Raw genomic sequence first — 19774 nt, forward strand, 5'->3', positions numbered from 1 at the left:
AGAGCCTCCTTTTATTCCCAAAAGTATTCCCTTTTGAATGATATGTTATATGGTCACCCAATTTATGTAATTACTTTTATTTTTCCTTAATATAAACAGTACAGCAATAAATATACTTGCAGTTAAGTCTTTACATAGAATTTTTATATGACTGGATCAAAGTTTGTGTACATTTTAATTTTTTGATATATTGCCTTCCAGAGAAATTGTTTACACTCCCACCAGTAATTATAAAGGAGCCATTTTTCCAAAACCTGAAAAAACTGGATAGTACTATTCATTATTAAGAATCCTTTCTAGTTTTATAAGTGAAATTGTGTCTTACTGCCTTAATATGTGTTTAGTTCATTACTGTTTTAAATGAACATTTGTACAGATCAATGTTCTTTCATTACGAACAACAGAAAATGATTCTGGGTGGGTTAAATCAAGGGAAATGCAGGGAAAGGACATTAAGAAAAAAAAATACAAAAATTAGCCAGGCATGGTGGCACACACCTGTAATCTCAGCTACCAGGGAGGCTGAGGTAGGAAAACTGCTTAAACCTGGGAGGCAGAGGTTGCGGTGAGCCAAGATGGTGCCACTGCACTCCACCCCGGGTGAAAGAGACTCCATCTCAAAGAAAAAAATGAGTGATGAAAATATTCCAAAATTAGACTGTGGTGATGGTTGTACATCTCTGTAAATACAATAAAAACTACTGAATTTTACATTTTAAATGGGTGGAATTTATAGCATGGGAATTATTTCTCAGTAAAGATATAATATGAATACACGATGCTAGTGTTCATATCATATCTAGACCACTACTGCTCTGTAAAGGAGTTTGTAAAATAATCCTTAAGGAATGTAGATACTGAAGGACTCCGAGTAGTAGACTGACAGGCTGACATTCTTTTAAAGAAAAAAATAATCTGTTGACAATGATTAAAATGGCTTACAGAACAGTCAGACTGAAGGTGGAAAGACCAGATGAGAGACTTACAAGGGTGTATTTGGAAAAACTTTAACAAGAAGAGGACTTGAGCCAAGACAGGTAAGAAACTGGCAAAGGCTAGGATCCTACCTTTAGAGTGCAATGCTATCTATAGAAGCTTTCTATAAATGGGAGGCTTTCTATAGAAGCCAACTATTAACATACTGATGTGTATATATCCTTATTACAGAGGCTCCCAAACAGGGAACTACAGAAAGTCATTAAGTCCAAGAGAGCAGAGTGGTAGAAAGTTCTTAATAACTGGCCCATTAAAATAGTTAGCAGTCGTTTTAATCTATGATTTAACTAATGGAAGATTTGTCTTCAAGAATATGAGATCATAATGCCAATACATTCTCAAGTGTATCAGAGAATAGCAGTATGAATTTCATCTTTGAGTATTAAACATAAAGAAAAAATTCACTCAAAAGTATTTTGTCACTAGAACAAGTTTCATTTATTTCAAATGTCTTATAAACATGCTTAAAAGTAAGCATACTATATATGTAGTTTTATAAGTTTCCTATTAAAACACTCAGAGGAAAAGATACTTGGTATTGCCTTAAATTTTTTCAGAAACAATTCTTTCTCATTATAAAATATATATTAAAAGACAAATGCATTCATAAATTATCTCACCTTTGGTTTTTAGATAAACCACAAAGAAATGTCTACAGCATAAGTTCCAGTTTGGGCAGATACCTGAATTGTAAAAAACAAACAGAAAAAGACATGGTTAATATGGTTGAATCTGAGCAGGAAATTTAATTATTTCAACAGAACCCTAACTTGACCCATTTACCTCCTAAATTTTCATGTTCAAGCTGTTCTTTAGGTATCTGTAGAATGTCAAGAATTAAGAAATTCTCCTGGACTTTCTATTGTCTTTGATTAATGTTGATATTTCTTGAAATTAAAAGTATATCAAAACAGGCCGGCCATGGTGGCTCACGCCTGTAATCCCAGCACTTTGGGAGGCCAAGGTGGGCAGATCACCTGAGGTCAGGTGTTTGGGAGCAGCCTGGTCAATGTGGCAAAACCCTGTCTCTACTAAAAGTACAAAAAAATTAGCTGGGTATGGCGGCGTGTGCCTATAGTCCCAGCTACTCGGGAGGCTGAGGCAGGAGAATCGCTTGAACCCGGGAGGCAGAGGTTGCTTGAACCCAGGAGGCAGAAGTTGCAGTGAGCCAAGATCGTGCCACTGCACTGCAGCATGGGCAACACAGCAAGACTCTCTCAAAAAAAAAAAAAAAAAGGATATCAAAACAGGTACCACATTAACAGGAGAAAACAATCGATTTCCCTCATCAACTCAATTCTTCAAAAGAAGTATTTTCTAAAGTTTACACTCCCTATAATAATATATCATGATTGCTCATCCTCATAGAAAATACAGAATTTAAAAATCTGGAAATGTAAAAGTAAATCAATAGCACATGTTTATAAAACATAAGCAAATACATAAATTAAATAAAACCAGTGTCTAATAAGTATGAAAAAACGGAAAAATGTTCTCTACATTAGCAAAGAAAATAAAATTAAAATGAGATACCATCTTTGATCAATGAAATTATAATTGTTTTAAAAATAAGATTATAGTCATTGGTGCCCTTCCAGTTCTTCTCCTTACCAGACTCATGGTGAGATTGTACCTCATTGCCCTCTTTCAACTTAGGTGTAGGCACATGACTTGCTTTAGCCACCGAAATGTACATGGATGTGATGTTACACATTTCTAGGTGTAAGTTTTAAGACCAACTACACAACTTACAGACCTCTCAGCTACTCCAGTCATTATGGAGTTCACTAAATGGCTCTGAAGAGAAAAAAATAAACCCTGCTGATATGTATTAGACATGTAACATGAGCAAGAAATAAATTTTGTTGTATTATGTAACTTAGATTTTTAGGACTGTTGCTACAGCACAATGTAGGCTATACTGACAGCTACAAGTGATAACGTAATAATATATATAAAATAATAATGTAATATAACAGGCATTTCTGTACACTGTTCATAGGAATTTAAATTGGTAAATTTGTTTTTGTTTTTTGGGTTTTTTGAGACAGGATCTCACTCTGTCACCTAGGCTGGAGTACAGTGGCGTGATTACAGCTCGCTGCAGCCTAGACCTCCCAGGCTCAAGTGATACTTCCACCTCAGCATCCTGAGTGGCTGGGACTACACAGGTGCCCATCACCAAGACCTGCTAACTTTTGTATTTTTTGTAGAGATGGGGTTTTGCCATGTTGTCCACCCAGACTGGTCTTGAACTACTGGGCTCAAGCAATCCACATGCCTCAGCCTCCCAAAGTGCTGGGATTACAGGCATGATCCACACGCCCAGCAATTGGTAAAATCTTTCTGGAAAACAATTTTGCAACGTGCATCAAGAGCCTTAAAAAGTTCAAATCCTGGCCAGGCGCGGTGGCTCATGCCTGTAATCCCAGCACTTCAGGAGGCCAGGGTGGGTGGATCACGAAGTCAGGAGCCTGGCCAAGATGGTGAAACCCCGTCTACTAAAAATACAAAAATTAGCCAGGCATGGTGGCAGGTGCCTGTAGTCCCAGCTACATGCGAGTCTGAGGCAGGAGAATTGCTTGAACCTGGAAGGTGAAGGTTGCAGTGAGCCAAGATCGCACCGCTGCACTCCAGATTGGGTGACAGAGCGAGACTCCGACTCAAAAAAAATAAAAAAAAGAAGCAGTTCAAATCTTTGATCCAGTAACTTCTAGTAATCTGTCCTAAATAATCAAAAATTCAAACATTTATATCATAGCTCATTTATGACTGTAAAGAGCTAGAAAGGCTGGGCACGGTGGCTCACACCTGTAATCCCAACACTTTGGGAGGCTAAGACGGGTGGATCATGAGGTCAGGAGATGCAGACCATCCTGGCCAACATGGTGAAACCCCGTCTCTACTGAAATACAAAAAATTAGCCAGGTGTGGTGGTGTGCACCTGTAATCCCATTTACTCAAGAGGCTGAGGCAGGGGAATCGCTTGAACACTGGAGGCAGAGATTGCAGTGGGCTGAGATCACGCCACTGCACTCCAGCCTGGTGACCAGGCGAGACTCCATCTCAAAAAAGAGCTAGAAGCAAACTAAACATACAAATGATTTGCTAAATAAGTTAGAATATTAAGCAGTCATTAAAACTGCTTATCAAAGATGCTTAGACTAACAGAGGAAACTGTAAAGGGCATACATAGGAACTCTCTGTACTGTCTACTCAATGTTTTCATGTATACGATTCTAGAACAGTTAAAACTGATCTCCACGGACAGAAAGCAGGTAAGTTATTGCAGGAGCCAAAGGTTGTATGAAAGAATTGACTGCAAAGGGGCTTAAGAGAAGCTTTTAAGAGTGATTAAAATGTTCTATATCTTGATTATGGCAGTTGTCAACAGGATATACACATTAGTCAAAACCCCTCAAACTGTACTGTGCATAAATCATTTTACTAAAGTGGATTTTAAAAGTAAAATAAAAATGCTTAATGATAGGAAAATGCTCATCTATTGGGTAATTCCAAATGTGTAATACATACATTTGCATAGAAAAGACTAGAAATACATACAATGTTAATAGTGCTTTGCTTTGCATAAATATTACACAGGTAATTTTAATTTTTCCTTAAGTTACATACTTTCAAAATGCTCTCAGTAGGTATTTTTATGTTTATTCGGTGGTATTTTGTTGAGAACGAGAGCTTAAGTCTAGAATAAGCTTGAGGTTTTAATAATTCATTCATTCAGTATTTATTACATGTCTCCATGTACAAACTGCATTCTAAGTGGTAGAGGGATACCTCCAAGCTTGGGTATGTTTCTCCAAGGTTCAGCTAGATGGGCCTTTTAAGAGATCACCATTGCCAGTGAATGTGGAAGCATCAACTATCATCTGTAAACCACATCTGTTTATAATCTTTACACTGGCAAATGAGAGGTAAGTTGTGACTATAAAAACTGTTTGGATTCATGATTATCTGTTTACCTAATCTTCCTGAAAATAAGGTTAAATTTTCTACAGTGCTTAATATGTAATATATAACATATATTTAGAATGTATTACAATGTGTGAATGTGTTTATAAGAATCTGTATTGATAACTACTCATTTTAAAATGTTATGAGTTTTGAGCATTTATTTACTTAAAAAACTAAAAGTTTTGGGCTGGGCATGGTGGCTTATGCCTGTAATCCCAGCACTTTATGAGGCCAAGGCGGGCGGATCACCTGAGGTCAGGAGTTCCAGACCAGCCTGGCCAACATGGTGAAATCCCATCTCTATAAAAATACAAAAAAATTAGCTGGGCATGATGGCAGGTGCCTGTAATTCCAGCTACTCGGGAGGCTGAGGCAGGGGAATCACTTGAACCTGCGAAGCGGAGGTTGTAGTGAGCTGAGATCACACCACTGTACTCCAGCCTGGGTGACAGAGCAAGATACCATCTCAAAAAAAAAAAAAAAAAAAAGTTAAAATTTTACCACTATAAAAACTGCTTGAGTGTTTAAAACTCTAAGAAATTATAGAAAAATATAAATGAAACATAGAAAGCAATAAGTATGACAATGGAGACAGAGCATTAAGCAAAGAGCAGGAAGTGTTTGATTAATCAAATAGAAATACCGGATACATATCATTAACAAATTGTAATCAACAAATAAAGTGAGAAAATATTTGTTTTGATATTTGTTTTGTATTCAGCAGTGAGTGTAGCAATTCAAGATACTGGGGACAAGGGATTATGACTATACGCAGGGGACTATATGCACTAATGTTTCATGACAGAAAAATCTGAGATAACTACTCCATTATAGGGAATGCACATGAGCAAAACAGAAAGAACACATATAGAAGAATCTAATCCAGACAAGATTTTAAACCAGTGATCACTGAAATTAAATCACTATGTTTAATTATAACTATAAAATATGTTGCTTTCTCAAGTTTGACATTTGCATGTGCACGTTGTATTCAAAAAGTGTAAAACTTCATGCTTTACAATAAAATACAAATGCATTATTTATACTACTAACCATTAGGAAGTACTAAAATAACGTGTGCTAATCAGGTTACAGCTAGTAAAGATGAGTAAAATAGTCTCAGACATTAAGGATACAACACAGAAAATATTTGTATGTGAATCAGGGTACAGATAGTAAAGACGAATAGTCTCAGACACCAGGGAGTTTTCACAGCACTTAGAAAGATAGCACAAACCCGAAACACAAAATTACCAACACTGCAGGAATGCAAATGGAGAGTTCTTGGTAAGTATTAGCTTCTTGACCCTTAGAAAATACAACCTATGAGTCGTCACTGAAAATACAGACAGATGGAAAAACACTATCACCAAGTTGGTCTTGGTTTTCTATATTCTAGAAATCATATGTGCAGTAACAAGTACCCTAATCAACTAAATCAGTGGTCAAACTATAGCCTAAGAGCCAAATCCAGCCTAGGGCCTGTTTTTGTCTGATTTATGAGCTAAGAATGGTTTTTACATATTTAAAGGGCCATAAACAAACAAGAATATGCAACAGAGGTAGTATATGGCCACAAAGTTTAAAAGTTTAAAGGGGATCTTTAGAGAGGTCTACTGACTTCTGAACTAAATAATTCATAAATGGATGAAACAGGTCTTAGTGGTGGCTCTGATCCAAAGATTTGAACTGTGCCATGGCATCACAGTGTATCAGAACTAGAAGGAGGCACGAAGACCATCTTTCCTTCCCATGATATTGCAAAGGCGCTGACTATGGCTCATAGGTTTCTGTCTTCCGGATCTACTGTATCCTGGGTTGAAAGCACTTTACATCTCACCACAATATTGGTTCCCTTTTCCTTTAGTGAAGTAATCTGGGAATTAAAAAAGAGGTACAATAGAGTAAGTACACTCTCCTCCAACTCTCTAGTAAGCCTTTCCTACACACAACTAATCAACTAAAAGTGAAGTGCTGATGACCTTCATATTTTACTAACTCAGCATCAAAGATCATTTCCTATTTTCCCCACTTCATCTTCCTCTACCCTACTTACATATTCCCTAAACCCAGCCAATCAATCTACTAGCATTTCTGAAAAAGCATTTGTTTTGTCTTATGGACCTTGGTCTATGTGGTTTCTCTCCTATGGACATGACTTCCTTTCTCCACCTATCCAAATTCCTTCCATCCTTCATGGCCCAATTTGACATCCATGATACCTTCAGGAAGCTTATAATCCAATAGGAAACATAGCTCAGGTATGCACAAAAAAGTTTAAAGAATCTTGAAAGTTGTAATAGATAAAATGTTATACAATTCCAAGGAGCAAAATGTCACCTCAGGGGAAAATGTTTAGGTACCACCTTGGGAAAGTCTTTGAGTAAGATATGAAAATGAGCAGAGAGAAGAAAAAGAGATGTTCCAGGCAGTGAAATGAGCAAAGGTACAAAAGGGATAATTTGTTATAGTAGTGACTCTCATCTTTTTGTTCCCCTAGATTTGCCTCTAACCTAGTGATAACACAGAGAATGCCCTCAATTTCTAAAGTCCCTTGCCCACCCATAATTTTGAATGTTACCAAAAAACACAGATTTAATATGCTAATCAGGTAATCAAAATTCAATGTAGACAGTCTACTTCTGCATATGTCTTCAGATAAATTTTGTGAACATAAAAATCCAACACATCGGGCCGGGCATGGTGACTCATGCCTGTAATCTCAGCACTTTGGGAGGCTGAGGCGGGCGGTTAACAAGGTCAGGAGATGGAGACCATCCTGGCCAACATGGTGAAACCCCATCTCTGCTAAAATACAAAAAATTAGTCAGGCATGGTGGCCCACGCCTGTAGTCCCAGCTACTTAGGAGGCTGAGGTAGGGGAATCGCTTGAACCCGGGAGGTGGAGGTTGCAGTGAGCTGAGATCGCGCCACTGCACTCCAGCCTGGCAACAGTGCAAGACTCTGTCTCAAGAAAAAAGAAAAAAAGGAAAAAAAATCCAACACATTTACAAAATCAAACATAAATTCTGTGACTTTAAGGCTGAATTATGTTATTTTCATATCATTAATCAAACTAAAAGGGCTGAAAGTAAAAACTTCATTATTTTGGTTTCCTTTTTACTAAGTAATTTTATTCTATGAATAGCAACCTTTCACATTCTGGTTCACTCCAAACCTAGGGCCTAGTAGATGCTACCTAAATACCTGTTGAATTAATAATATTGGAACATAATATATATTTCACTGAAAATATTCCTTCAATTATGCAATATAATAGAAAGTAGAGAGAAGATAAGGAACATTAATTGAAAGTGTTGTAAAAGTGAAGCCATCAAAAAACTTAAAACAATTATTTCAAAACCATCTTTGAAGCAAATAATCTATTCACATGTAACTCAGACCTTTATTGTAGCCTTTGTTGTAACACTACACACATACCACCACCACCACCACCATCATCATGACATTTTTTTCTAAATACAGCTTGATGGAGGAAATCATATAATTTGATTAACAGAAGCCCGGCACAGTGGCTCATGCCTGCAATCCTAGCACTTTGGGAGGCCAAGGCAGGCAGATCACTTGAGGTCCAGAGTTCAAGATCAGCCTGGCCAACATGGTGAAATGCCGTCTCTACTAAAAATACAAAAGTTGGCCAGCCACAGAGGCACACACCTGTAATCCCAGCCACTCGGGAGGCTGAGACAGGAGAATCGCTTGCAGGAGGTGGAGGTTGCAGTGACCTGAGATCGTGCCACTGCACTCCAGCCCAGGAGACAGAGTGAGACTCTGTTCCAAAAAAATAAATAAAAATAAAAACAAAACAGAAAACTGCCACTTATTCATCTTTGTATTTCACATAATTCCTAGCACATAATGGGTGCTTTAAAATCACTCATTGAGTTGAACAGTCACAGAGAAAATGTTTTCTCTGCTCTCCATGACTTCACTATATTTCAAAGGTATAAGGCATCAACTCTGGCAATAAAAGCAGAACTTACGCTACTATGAAAGCCTGACCTATTTCAAGAGTTCTCTGATACGAGAAGAGATATCCAATAGATGTGCTCCCTAATTATACAAGTATAAGAAGATGGATTGCTCCACTGTTGTCGATTTGCTGTATTTAGTAGGCTCTGAATTGAATTATTCATGCATGTACAAATATAACCTTAACGGGGTCCACATACTTGCTCCTAACAATCTGGATACAAAAGTTGTCATTCAGATAAAAGATGACAGGCAACAAGAATCTGACAGGCCAGCAATTTACTGCGTTTTCTGCACATTTGAATTTGTAGGCCTCCATAGCCATTAAGCAAAATTAGTTTCATGATGTCAGCCAAAAAGCCTCATGGGCAACGGTTTTATCTCATTTAAAAGACTACCATCCTCAATCTGTTTGAATCTGTGTTTGCTCATTAGAAGCCTCTCAATGAATCAGAAGCGACGGTTTAATCGCACTCTCGCTCTATGAATGTTTAGTATAGCCCTGAACTATAACAAATTCCTATTCTCCCTTTCCCTGTACCTAAAATAGTTTAGATATAGTTGAAGAACCTAAGTATCAGACAGGCTAACAGTTCTCGACCGATATGGTTTGGATCTGTGTTCCCGCCCACATCTCATGTCAGATTGTAATCCCCGGTGTTGGAGGTGGGGCCTGGTGGGAGGTGACTGGATCATGGGGGCAGTTTCTAATGGTTTAGCACCATCCCCCTAGTACTGTTCTCATGATAGAGTTATCATAAGATCTGGTTGTTTAAAAGTTGTAGCACCTTCCTCCTCTCTCTCTCTCTTTATGCCTGCTTCCTTTGGCCTTCCGCCATGATTGTAGGTTTCCTGAGGCCTCCCCAGAACCCTAGCAAATGGCCAGCATTATGCTTCCTATACAACTTGGGGAACCATGAGCCAATTAAACCTCTTTTCTTTATAAATTACCCAGTCCAGGTATTTCTTTATAGCAGTGCAAGAATGAACTAATACATCTATCAAAAATGGAGCAATTTCAAAACTATAAATATGATCTTAAAATGTATTTATCCAATTTATAAAGCAAGTGTCAGAGAAAAATTTCATCTTCTCCTGCTCCTAACTGTTGATCTCTGAATCCACTATGCTCTCTTATGCCCCTAAGCCTTTGAAATTGCTATTTTCCCCTTTGCTTGTTTAGAATCTCCTCCTTAAACCTGCCTGGCAAGTTTCTACTCATTATGGAAGTCTTCCCTGGTTTTCCCAAAAAAGATGCTGCAATCTTCCCCTATGCATGTTTTATATACTTACATAAGTACCTCTCAAACTATAACTGTCTCTTACAGTTAGAGAACAGTAAGCTCTCTAAGGACAATGACTGAACACCTCTTGGCAGAGCTAATATTGAGCTGGTACACACCAACAGAGCCTGAAGGGTTGTACTTAAGCACTGAAATACTTCTGTAACATAGTCTGGTAAAGTCACTGCCTCAAACTCCACCAGTCCTAAGGTGCCTACTGATGGTCCAGTCTCCCTACCATCACTACAACCCAGTGGGTAAAACAAGAAAGCCTGACACAGCATAAAGGATGAAGGGGTTCTTCAAGACCCTGATCCAGCGCTACAGCCATCTTAACTGGTTGGTGCCTATTTTGTACTTACTCATAAACACTTTAAATATCACTCCTGCCTCTTCATAGCCAAAGCACAGGACACTGCCTAGCTTATCAGACTTTTAATTCTTTAGCAAAATAATAAATGAAGACATACCAGGTCTATCAATGGCCCAGGGTCAATGAGCATGCTGTCAAAACTATGCAGACAGTGATCAGTGATCAGACTGGCAAGAAAAATCCAGATACTAAAGTACTAGAGAGGAAAAATGGTCAAGTCTGTCTATTCTCTGTTTGCCTTCAGCATCTGATAAAATAAATACTTATCTTGATAATGTGCAAAAAAAAAATCTTCAATGTGATACTTTATAAAGAATATAATTCAAGTATTTTAATGTTTTTAAAGTTTAAAAGCAAGGTTTCTATAAAATAAGTCTCCATAACATATCACAAACACTGATCACTAAACTCTAATCAGTGTCTTGGATAGGAACACAAGTATCACTAAAGGAAGAGCACAGTGATTAATTCAAATGGAGAGGAAAAGGCAAGAATGAGAAGAGTCAGTTAATTATAAATGGCATGTCTAATTACAAATTTTGCTAGGGGCTTCAGATACTTCTAATTAGTTTGACTTGGTATATTAATTATAAATAGAATACCATGAGAGAATTTTCTAATCACAGAAATGTACCTAGAATGTAAAATCAGAGTTTAAGTTATCTTTGTAATTTAATAATTAAATGTTCAATGATGTATAATTATTTTGAAAGTCATCAACAAAATATATATCACATTAAAATCGAGTTACTCAGAATATTGCTAAGGTGGTGACAAGTCTTTAAAACATCCATAAGGTAGCAAGCGTGTAGCTGAAGGATGAATATATAGCTTCAGTAATAAGAATTTTGAACTTATAAATGGTGATATAACAATCTTTTTAGGCTACTTCCTTTCTGGTAGAAAAATTGTCTTTCATTCATGCTGTAGGGAGTTTCAGAGAGCCATATGATTAAAATGTTAAAAATAAAGATGGAAGAGATAAATAGTAGCAAGAGAAGCTTACCTAATTTCAACACTATCTCATTAAGATCAATCTTTAGTTTAAAACAAAAACAAAACCCTGCTGTGCTATATACTATATTAATGAAAAATTCCACAAGGTAACAAAATCTCAAACAGGAAGCATAATGTGTTTACTAAGGACAAAATAAGAAAAACCATTCTGATTTTTTGGTATTTATATTAAAGTAAAAACTTAGAAAAGAAGAGAAACATTAAAGACCATGATGTATTTCAACTTTAAGAAAAGCTTTTAAAGTCTCACTAATGTTAAATTAAAACACTCATGTAAATTATCTTGGTTATTAGCACTAACATGAATTTAAGCAGAAAATATATACAAAGAAAATGTAAGTAATAGTTAACAGTCTCTACCATTTATTGAACACCTATATACTATCCCAGGCAGAATGCAAGGTGCTTTAACTAAATTGTTAATTTTCACAACCATGTAACTTGGCAGATACTATCATCCCTACCTTACTGATGATGAATTGATATTAAAAATAATCTCGCCACAGTCAGTTAGTAAGTGGCAAAGATTCAAACCCATAGTTGACTACCCAACAGCCTCTGCGCTGGCCACTACACCCCACTAACTGACCAGATGGCCTCAATGTAGTTAAAGTAAGCCAATGTAGCACTGAAGTTCCACAGTGTATTAGTTGTTCTAGACGGATGAAGTTAAGGCTTCAATCTACTATTCCAATGAATATTCCTACTATTCCTATCTGAATATCTAAAGAAAACAATATAATTTAGTAATTATACTTCTGACCTTGATTTGGGAAATCAAGGATGTGGCCAGTTGGCTTAAGGGCTATCACAAAATTCTATTTTCATTAAACTCACTTTGATCCAAATGATCAAAAAATTATTAAGCACTTAGATACACAAGTAAAAGGATTCAATCAGGACCGATACAAGTTAAAAACAAATGTAATAATAAAAATAAATGAGTTTGATTAATAGAATGTATTGGAAAAAAAAAACCTTTCTCCAACTTTTGTGAACACATATAACAAAAAAGAAAATACACAGTTCACTTAAAAAAACCAGGCAACTTGAAACTCTTCTGAATAAATGAGCATGAATTTTAAAATTACCACATACCTAACAAAGGCACACAACAAACATTTAACAAACAAGTTAATGACTTGGCTAAATGAAGATTAAAAAGTGAATATGGGGAAAGCAAGGAAAATTAAGGTAAGAGTTGACCTTTCTCCAAGTTCCTTCTCACATAAATACCACCTGCTCTATATTTTCCAGAAAGCTGGTTAGGGGAGGGGGGAAGTACCTACTCTTGAGGTTCTTTACTAAAAACAGTCCTTCAGAATATACCTACTCTGGCAGAACTCTCCTCCTCATATTGAAGCTAAGGAAATATCACCTCTCTCCTAAGAGAAGGTCTAACATCCAAAATAATATACTTCCTTCTCCTGAACAGCCTCTTTCTGGAAACATTTTCAATCCCTCTACATTCCATAGCATATTTTGAAGATATAACTTTCTGGTTTTCTAAATTGAATATTATTTATTATCTAATCAGCATAATGAAAAATGTAAAGAGTGGTTTATGATATACAGAAACTCTGACACAATAAGGATATTTTATAGTGCAAATATAATTCTCATTTTAAAAACACAGGCACACTTCACAAAGATTGTTCCATGTGAAAATAATTTTTTAAGGCTTTTTTATGTAAGCTATTTTCTACTTTTTTATTTGTAAGAAACCATGGCTTTAACAAAAGATGTATTACAGTTACACATCTCTTACCAATGGGGATACATTCTGAGAAATTCATCATTAGGTGATCATTGTGCAAACATCGTATATCTGATATATCATATATCACATATATCATATATCAGATGTATATCAGATATATGATATAGCCTACGGCTCCTAGGCTACAAACCTGTACAGTACGTTACTGTGTTGAATACTGTAGGCAATAACAATGGTATTGGTGTATCTAAACACAGATAAGGGGCTGGGGGCAGTGGCTCATGCCTGTAATCCCAACACTTTGGGAGACCAAGGTGAGAGGATCACTTGAGTCCCATTTGAGATCAACCTAGGCAATGTAAGGAGACCCCATCTCCACAAAATGTTTTAAAAATTAGCTGGGCATGGTAGCACATGCCTGTGACCCCAGCTACTCAGGAGGCTGAGGTGGGAGGATTGGTTAAGCCAGAAAGGTGGAGTCTGCAGTGGGCAGTGATCGAGCCACTGTATTCCAGCCTGGGCAACAGAGTGAGACTCTGTCTCAAAAAATAAAATAAAGCACAATTACAAATAAACATAGACAAGGTATAGGAAAAATACAATGTTACATATACTGTTGTTTTTTTTTTTTTTTTTTTTGAGATGGAGTCTCAGAATGTTGCCCAGGATGGAGTACAATTACACAATCTCAGCTCACTGCAACCTCCAGCTCACTGCAACCTCCACCTCCCGGGTTCAAGCGATTCTCCTGCCTCAGCCTCCTGAGTACCTGGGAATACAGGTGTGCGCCACCACACCTGGCCAATTTTTGTATTTTTAGTAGAGATGGGGTTTTACCATGTTGGCCAGGCTGGTCTCAAACTCTTGACCTCAGATGATTCGCCTACCTTGGCCTCCCAAAGTGCTGGGATTACAGACGTGAGCCACCATGCCAGGCCAACAATGTTACACTCTTAAGTGGTCCTCGTTGACCAAAACTTTGTCATTCCGTGCATAACTGTATTTACAACTCTTACCTGGTTAGTGCCTGGAATAACTTCCCGAATCTCATCTACTGTATCACCTGCTGATTCAAAAATCACCTTAGAGCCCAACTCCTTTACTTCACCTAATAAAACTTACTGAGCTTGGACATGTGAAAATCCCATGTGGTGTATTTTCTTCTAGTGCAACAATGCCTATGAGACTGGGTAAGGTGAGACCAAGAGTGATCTCTCCTCTTCATACCAAACAACTAGCCTATCATTTGAATATGCTACTATTTTACACATAAGTTTAAAAAAAAAACTATGCCTGACTATCACATTTGCTAAAACTGTAAGTTTCTAAGGACTGCACTGACTCTGTATAGCAATATTTTATATATATATCCCATAAAAATAAAGCAAGTAAGCATTTTGTAATTCTTATTTTCCCTGTAAAAAGCCAACCACATAACAATTTTATGAAGCATCTCATTTCTTTAGTAAACTATTGAAAGATCATCTCCCTCTCTTTGACATATATGGACAGTGGAAGTCATAAGCAAAAGCTAAATGAAATGATCCTCTAAAGTTCTTGCTTCTTATAGAGTACGGAATTCAATAGTTTAACTGCCAGGAATCTTGCTATTTCAAGGTATTATTTACATATTACAAATTATATTTAATTAGAGTTTGTTATTTGTTACATTTTAAAGGTATTGGAAAATAAAATATTTCCCTTTGCGGACATACTAACACATCTTTAACCCTACTGTATACTAAAACTTTGTAACATTTTATGTTTTAGTGGCTTTTGGAAGGTCAATACCATTGCATATTCATATGCTGAAATAAATCCTTTTAAAAATCACATTGTCAATTCTCTTTGGCTTCAGAAAATAGACATGTCAAAAACTCAACTGGAAAGCAAATAAATCACAATACATGTGAAGTGTTATTAAATAATTCTGAAGACGAAATCTGAGTCAAACTACAAAAAGGCCCTCAATCTCTGCTATCAAGAATTGTGTTGGATTCATTCATATATCATTTATAGAAAAGACTTAGTCAGCATGTCCTTAACCAAGCACAAACATGTTTGTTGAGATGGACTGTGTAAGTCCGAGGATTTTGCTCGCCACCTCCATATTTCCTTGGTCAAAAGAAACAACTGTAGTTCAGCTGAGACTCTCTTTAACTGGTTTGTTTTTAAAGAGCTATATCTGCTGAAATGAGATTGCCTAAAAGCACTGCAATCCTCTCCAGTGGGATTACAAGTTATATTGGTAATAAATGTGTTCACTTAGGTAACAAGAAAGAAGAAAAAGGCAACCTACAAATAGTGCTGAAAATCTGAGGTTATACATTTTCTCCAATGACATAAAAGTAGTTGAATACCATATATTTCAAACAGAAACTCAAAAATCTGGGGATTTCCACAGTAAGACCTTCCCATAAGGAGCAAAATTATCTAGCAGCCCTTCTAAGAGGAACCTGAATTAGCATTCTCTATGGAACTAAAAAGTCGTAAGAGAATGTGAGTCACTTTTGAAGAGCTCATTGAAGAATAAAATGAGACTAAGTCTTTATAAACTATCTAGAAATATATACAAATCCTAAGTTGAATACAATGTAACAAAAATAACACTTATCAAACACCCTCATACTTACAATTCTATACCCTCTGGGAAGAATCTGGCAAGAATGGTATACATGGAGGAAAGCCATTTTCTAGCTGGACATATTAGGCTAGGGTTCCCAACACTCAATATATACAGATTCAGGGGTTTGCCGCAAGTATTCTAGGAGTGTATATCTAGAGTAAGAACTGTTCACTGCCAACCCAAGGGCCCATCCAACATTAGACCGCACCAACAGGGACCCTTAAGAGGATTGGTTAGGTCCAGGACCTTCATAAGAGACCTAATTACCTTTAGAAAAGGAGCCAGAAACTCTTGTAACAGGAAACTTCCATTTACAGCAGGACTTGCCTACAAGATACCAAGACTAAATGCTGTTTCACTAGAATGGGACTTATTTTAACCAATCATATACAGATCTATGAACTCATGCCATCCTATCCAAAATGCTGGTTTTCAATCATTAATTTGGATAACCACCCCAACCCTATGCTAACCCCTGCTCTTTTCTAGTACTAAAATCCAGACTTTTCTTCCTCAACAATTACTCAGTAAATTTCCTTACTATATTTCCTTCCCTGGCAAATGTAAAATCCTTACTATATTTCCTTACCTGGCAAATAAGCAAACTTAGCTATGTTTCGTCTTTTTGTTGTTGTTGTTGTTGTTGTTGTTGTTGTTTGGCTCCACTGGTCTGGGTTATATTCTTTGACATACTGACTTTCAAGAATATTTTCATTCCTTTTCTTCCACCAATAGCAAATTAATACTGGCCTGGGAGCTAGAATCGGTCAATGGCATGACCTGCCCTGGTAAGCAATAATACAGGCTGGTTATGTAATAATACAGGCTGATGGTTAGGTCATGCCATTGGTGTACCTGAAAATCTGCCAGATAATTATAATCACCATTTCAGCAAAAACAGCAACTCTCTGAGTACTCTGGTGGTACTGACCAGTGCAGTTTTGGGAGGCTGGACATAACTGATCTTTAAAGGCAAGATCCCTTTTTATTCCTCTTTCTGCTTATTATGTGCATGGTCCACTGTCAAAGAGATATGAGAAAATCAGTTTTTTGAGTTTCTTGAGACAGGTTCTAACTCTGCTACCCAGTCTGGAATGCAGTGGCATGATCACAGCTCACTGGAGCCTCGACCTCCCAGGCTCAAGTGATCCTCCCACCTCAGTCTCCCAAGCAGCTGGGACCACAGGCAAGCACCACTATGCCCGGTTATTTTTTGTACTTTTTTGTAGAGATGGGATTTCACTACATTGCCCAAGCTGGTTTCAAATTCCTGGGCTCAAGTGATCCACCCACCTTAGCCTCCCAAATTGCAGGGACTACAGAAGTGAGCCACCATGACTGGCCAAAAATCAGTTATTATGCAAGAACTATTTGCTTGACAAGCATCCCCCTCTCTCCCAAATGGCAGATAAATAAGTGTTGCTGGAAACCCTGGTATGCCACTTTCACCAACCCAAAACCATCTACATTTAATATACAATCTTTTAGGAGGGACTTATTCCTCAGGTAATTTCAGAGTGAAGTATAACTGCCAGGTAAAATAAGTTTTATTTAGACAATATGAGCTAATAATATGATTTGCCTTATTAGGTCAGCCTTGGCTCCCCAGCACTTCCCAAACCCTGCTCTCCCTTTTCACAGAGAATATCTCAGAGGCTTTGTGGAACCCAAACAGCAAAATGCTATTATGGAGTTTTAAATAATGGAGTAACATGTTAAAAATCATGTTTTAAGATTAATAACCTGACAAGCTAATCTAGGACTACAGTTGAGAGACAATGGAAGCAAGGAAACCAACTCCGCATGACGTAATTGATCCTTAAAGAATATGGCAATGGCCAGATGCAGTGATGTGTACTTGTAGTTCAAGCTACATGGGAGACTGAGGCGAAAGCACTGCTTGAGGCTAGTAGTTAATGGCTGCAGTGTACTATGATGGGGCCTGTGAATAGCCACTGCACTTCAGTTTGGGCAACATAGTGAGACCCTGTCTCTTAAAAAAAAATTTTTTTTTATTTAAAAGAATAAAACAACGGCTCTAAGAACAGTAAAGAAGTACTGAATCTGACATTACCAGCAAACTTTATCTTTCCTATTACAAATTCAATTCATCGAGTAAACTGAAAGGGTTCACTTGTAAGGCACAGAGTCATTTTTATCCATCCGGGTTACAGAGTGTTGAAATTCAACCACCAGAAAATCATCCTTTTCAATTACAACACTCTACTCTCCTGACATTTTCTCCAAAAACACCCTAGAAGGAGCAATTTCAGAAGTACTCATTTAGCCATTATTGCTGCTTTGACGGCAATCAGCTTGCCTGCTTGCCTTCTCCAGGCACCCTCACCTCTACCCCAACCCCAAAGCACACCATAATATTCCCCAAAAGCCACCCTGATGAAAAGGGATACAGCAAAAACAAGAATCTAAGAATCTAATTGTATCTGACCTGGAAGTGGGACTAAAAGAAATTAGAAGCTTTGCCAAAATTTGGAATACCACCAGAGTTAAGTTTTTAAAAATCTAATGTCAGGGTTTTAAGATAACCTTCACATTTTCTCTGCCTTTGGATACAATACACCAAAAAACAAAAATTCTTGTAAAATTAAAAATCACAGAAAAGTTTCAAGCTAGACTCCATCCATGTCTCTCTCTCTCTCTTTCTCTCACTCTCATTCTCTCATACCCTCCCTCCCCACTCTCTATCTATCTCTATCTCTATCTTTAACTTTAGTGGGACAAGAGTGGTTAATAGAAACAGCTAATAAATCAAACAGCTTCCTTCAGGGATTCCTTGCCATCATCAGGGTAAAGTTCTGACTTGATAGCCTGGTAACATAAGGCCCATAATATTTGACATCCAACAATCCCTTCCAATCCAATCCTTCACCATACTACTTTCCATTTCCTCATTCACCAATCATTTCTACTGAATGTCTATAGATCCCCAGTGTTTAATGTTGTCTAATACTTCCGTACGCTGGCTCATTCTTTCACCTTGTCTAACACTCTTTTGCCTTGTCTGTGTGGCTATGTGAGGCTCAAGTTCTTCTCTTAGAAATATTTCCTGACATCCTTCCTCTTGGGCCCTTCAATACACCCCTCCCTAACCCACACCAAAACTGCATTAGGCTCCCTCCTTCATACACACCTCTATCAAACTTCTTAGAGGGTACTGTCAATTCCAAAACTAGAGAATGCCTGCCACATTATAGGTACTAAAATGGTCATTAGTTCCCAGTTCTGTGTTCCTCCTAGAGCAGAGTCATTTTTCTTTCTCTTCTTTCTCTTCTATTTTGTCTAAGAATCCTCTGTATTATTCCTATTAACTTGACAGTTTCATGCACATTTGGAAAATGGCTAAAGCTTCTTAAAGGGGAATCCAAATGAAATTAAATACACAAGGAAGTTTTTTCATACAGGGCTCAATGAATCAATCTGACCCAAAAATGAACTTTTATGAACATTCAGACTACTAGTAAAACAAAGGAAAAAAATAACTTTTCTTAACATGTTTATGATCTAATACATTTGAAAATGTATTAATACATCAGCTTCTGAATGATCAAAATGTTGAAATATGAAATCAGTTTGTATCACCTTTTTTTTTTCTGACACGAAGTCTTGCTCTGTTGCCCAGGCTGGAGTGCAAGTGGCATGAGCTCAACTCACTGCAACCTCTGCTGCCCGGGTTCAAGCAAGTCTCCTGTCTTAACCTCCCGAGTAGCTGGGTATACAGGCTCCCGCCACCACGCCCAGCTAATTTTTGTTTTTTTTTGTTTTTTTTTTTTTTT

Source organism: Mandrillus leucophaeus, unplaced genomic scaffold, assembly GCF_000951045.1.
Source record: "Mandrillus leucophaeus isolate KB7577 unplaced genomic scaffold, Mleu.le_1.0 Scaffold241, whole genome shotgun sequence".
In the NCBI taxonomy this organism is placed as follows: domain Eukaryota; kingdom Metazoa; phylum Chordata; class Mammalia; order Primates; family Cercopithecidae; genus Mandrillus; species Mandrillus leucophaeus.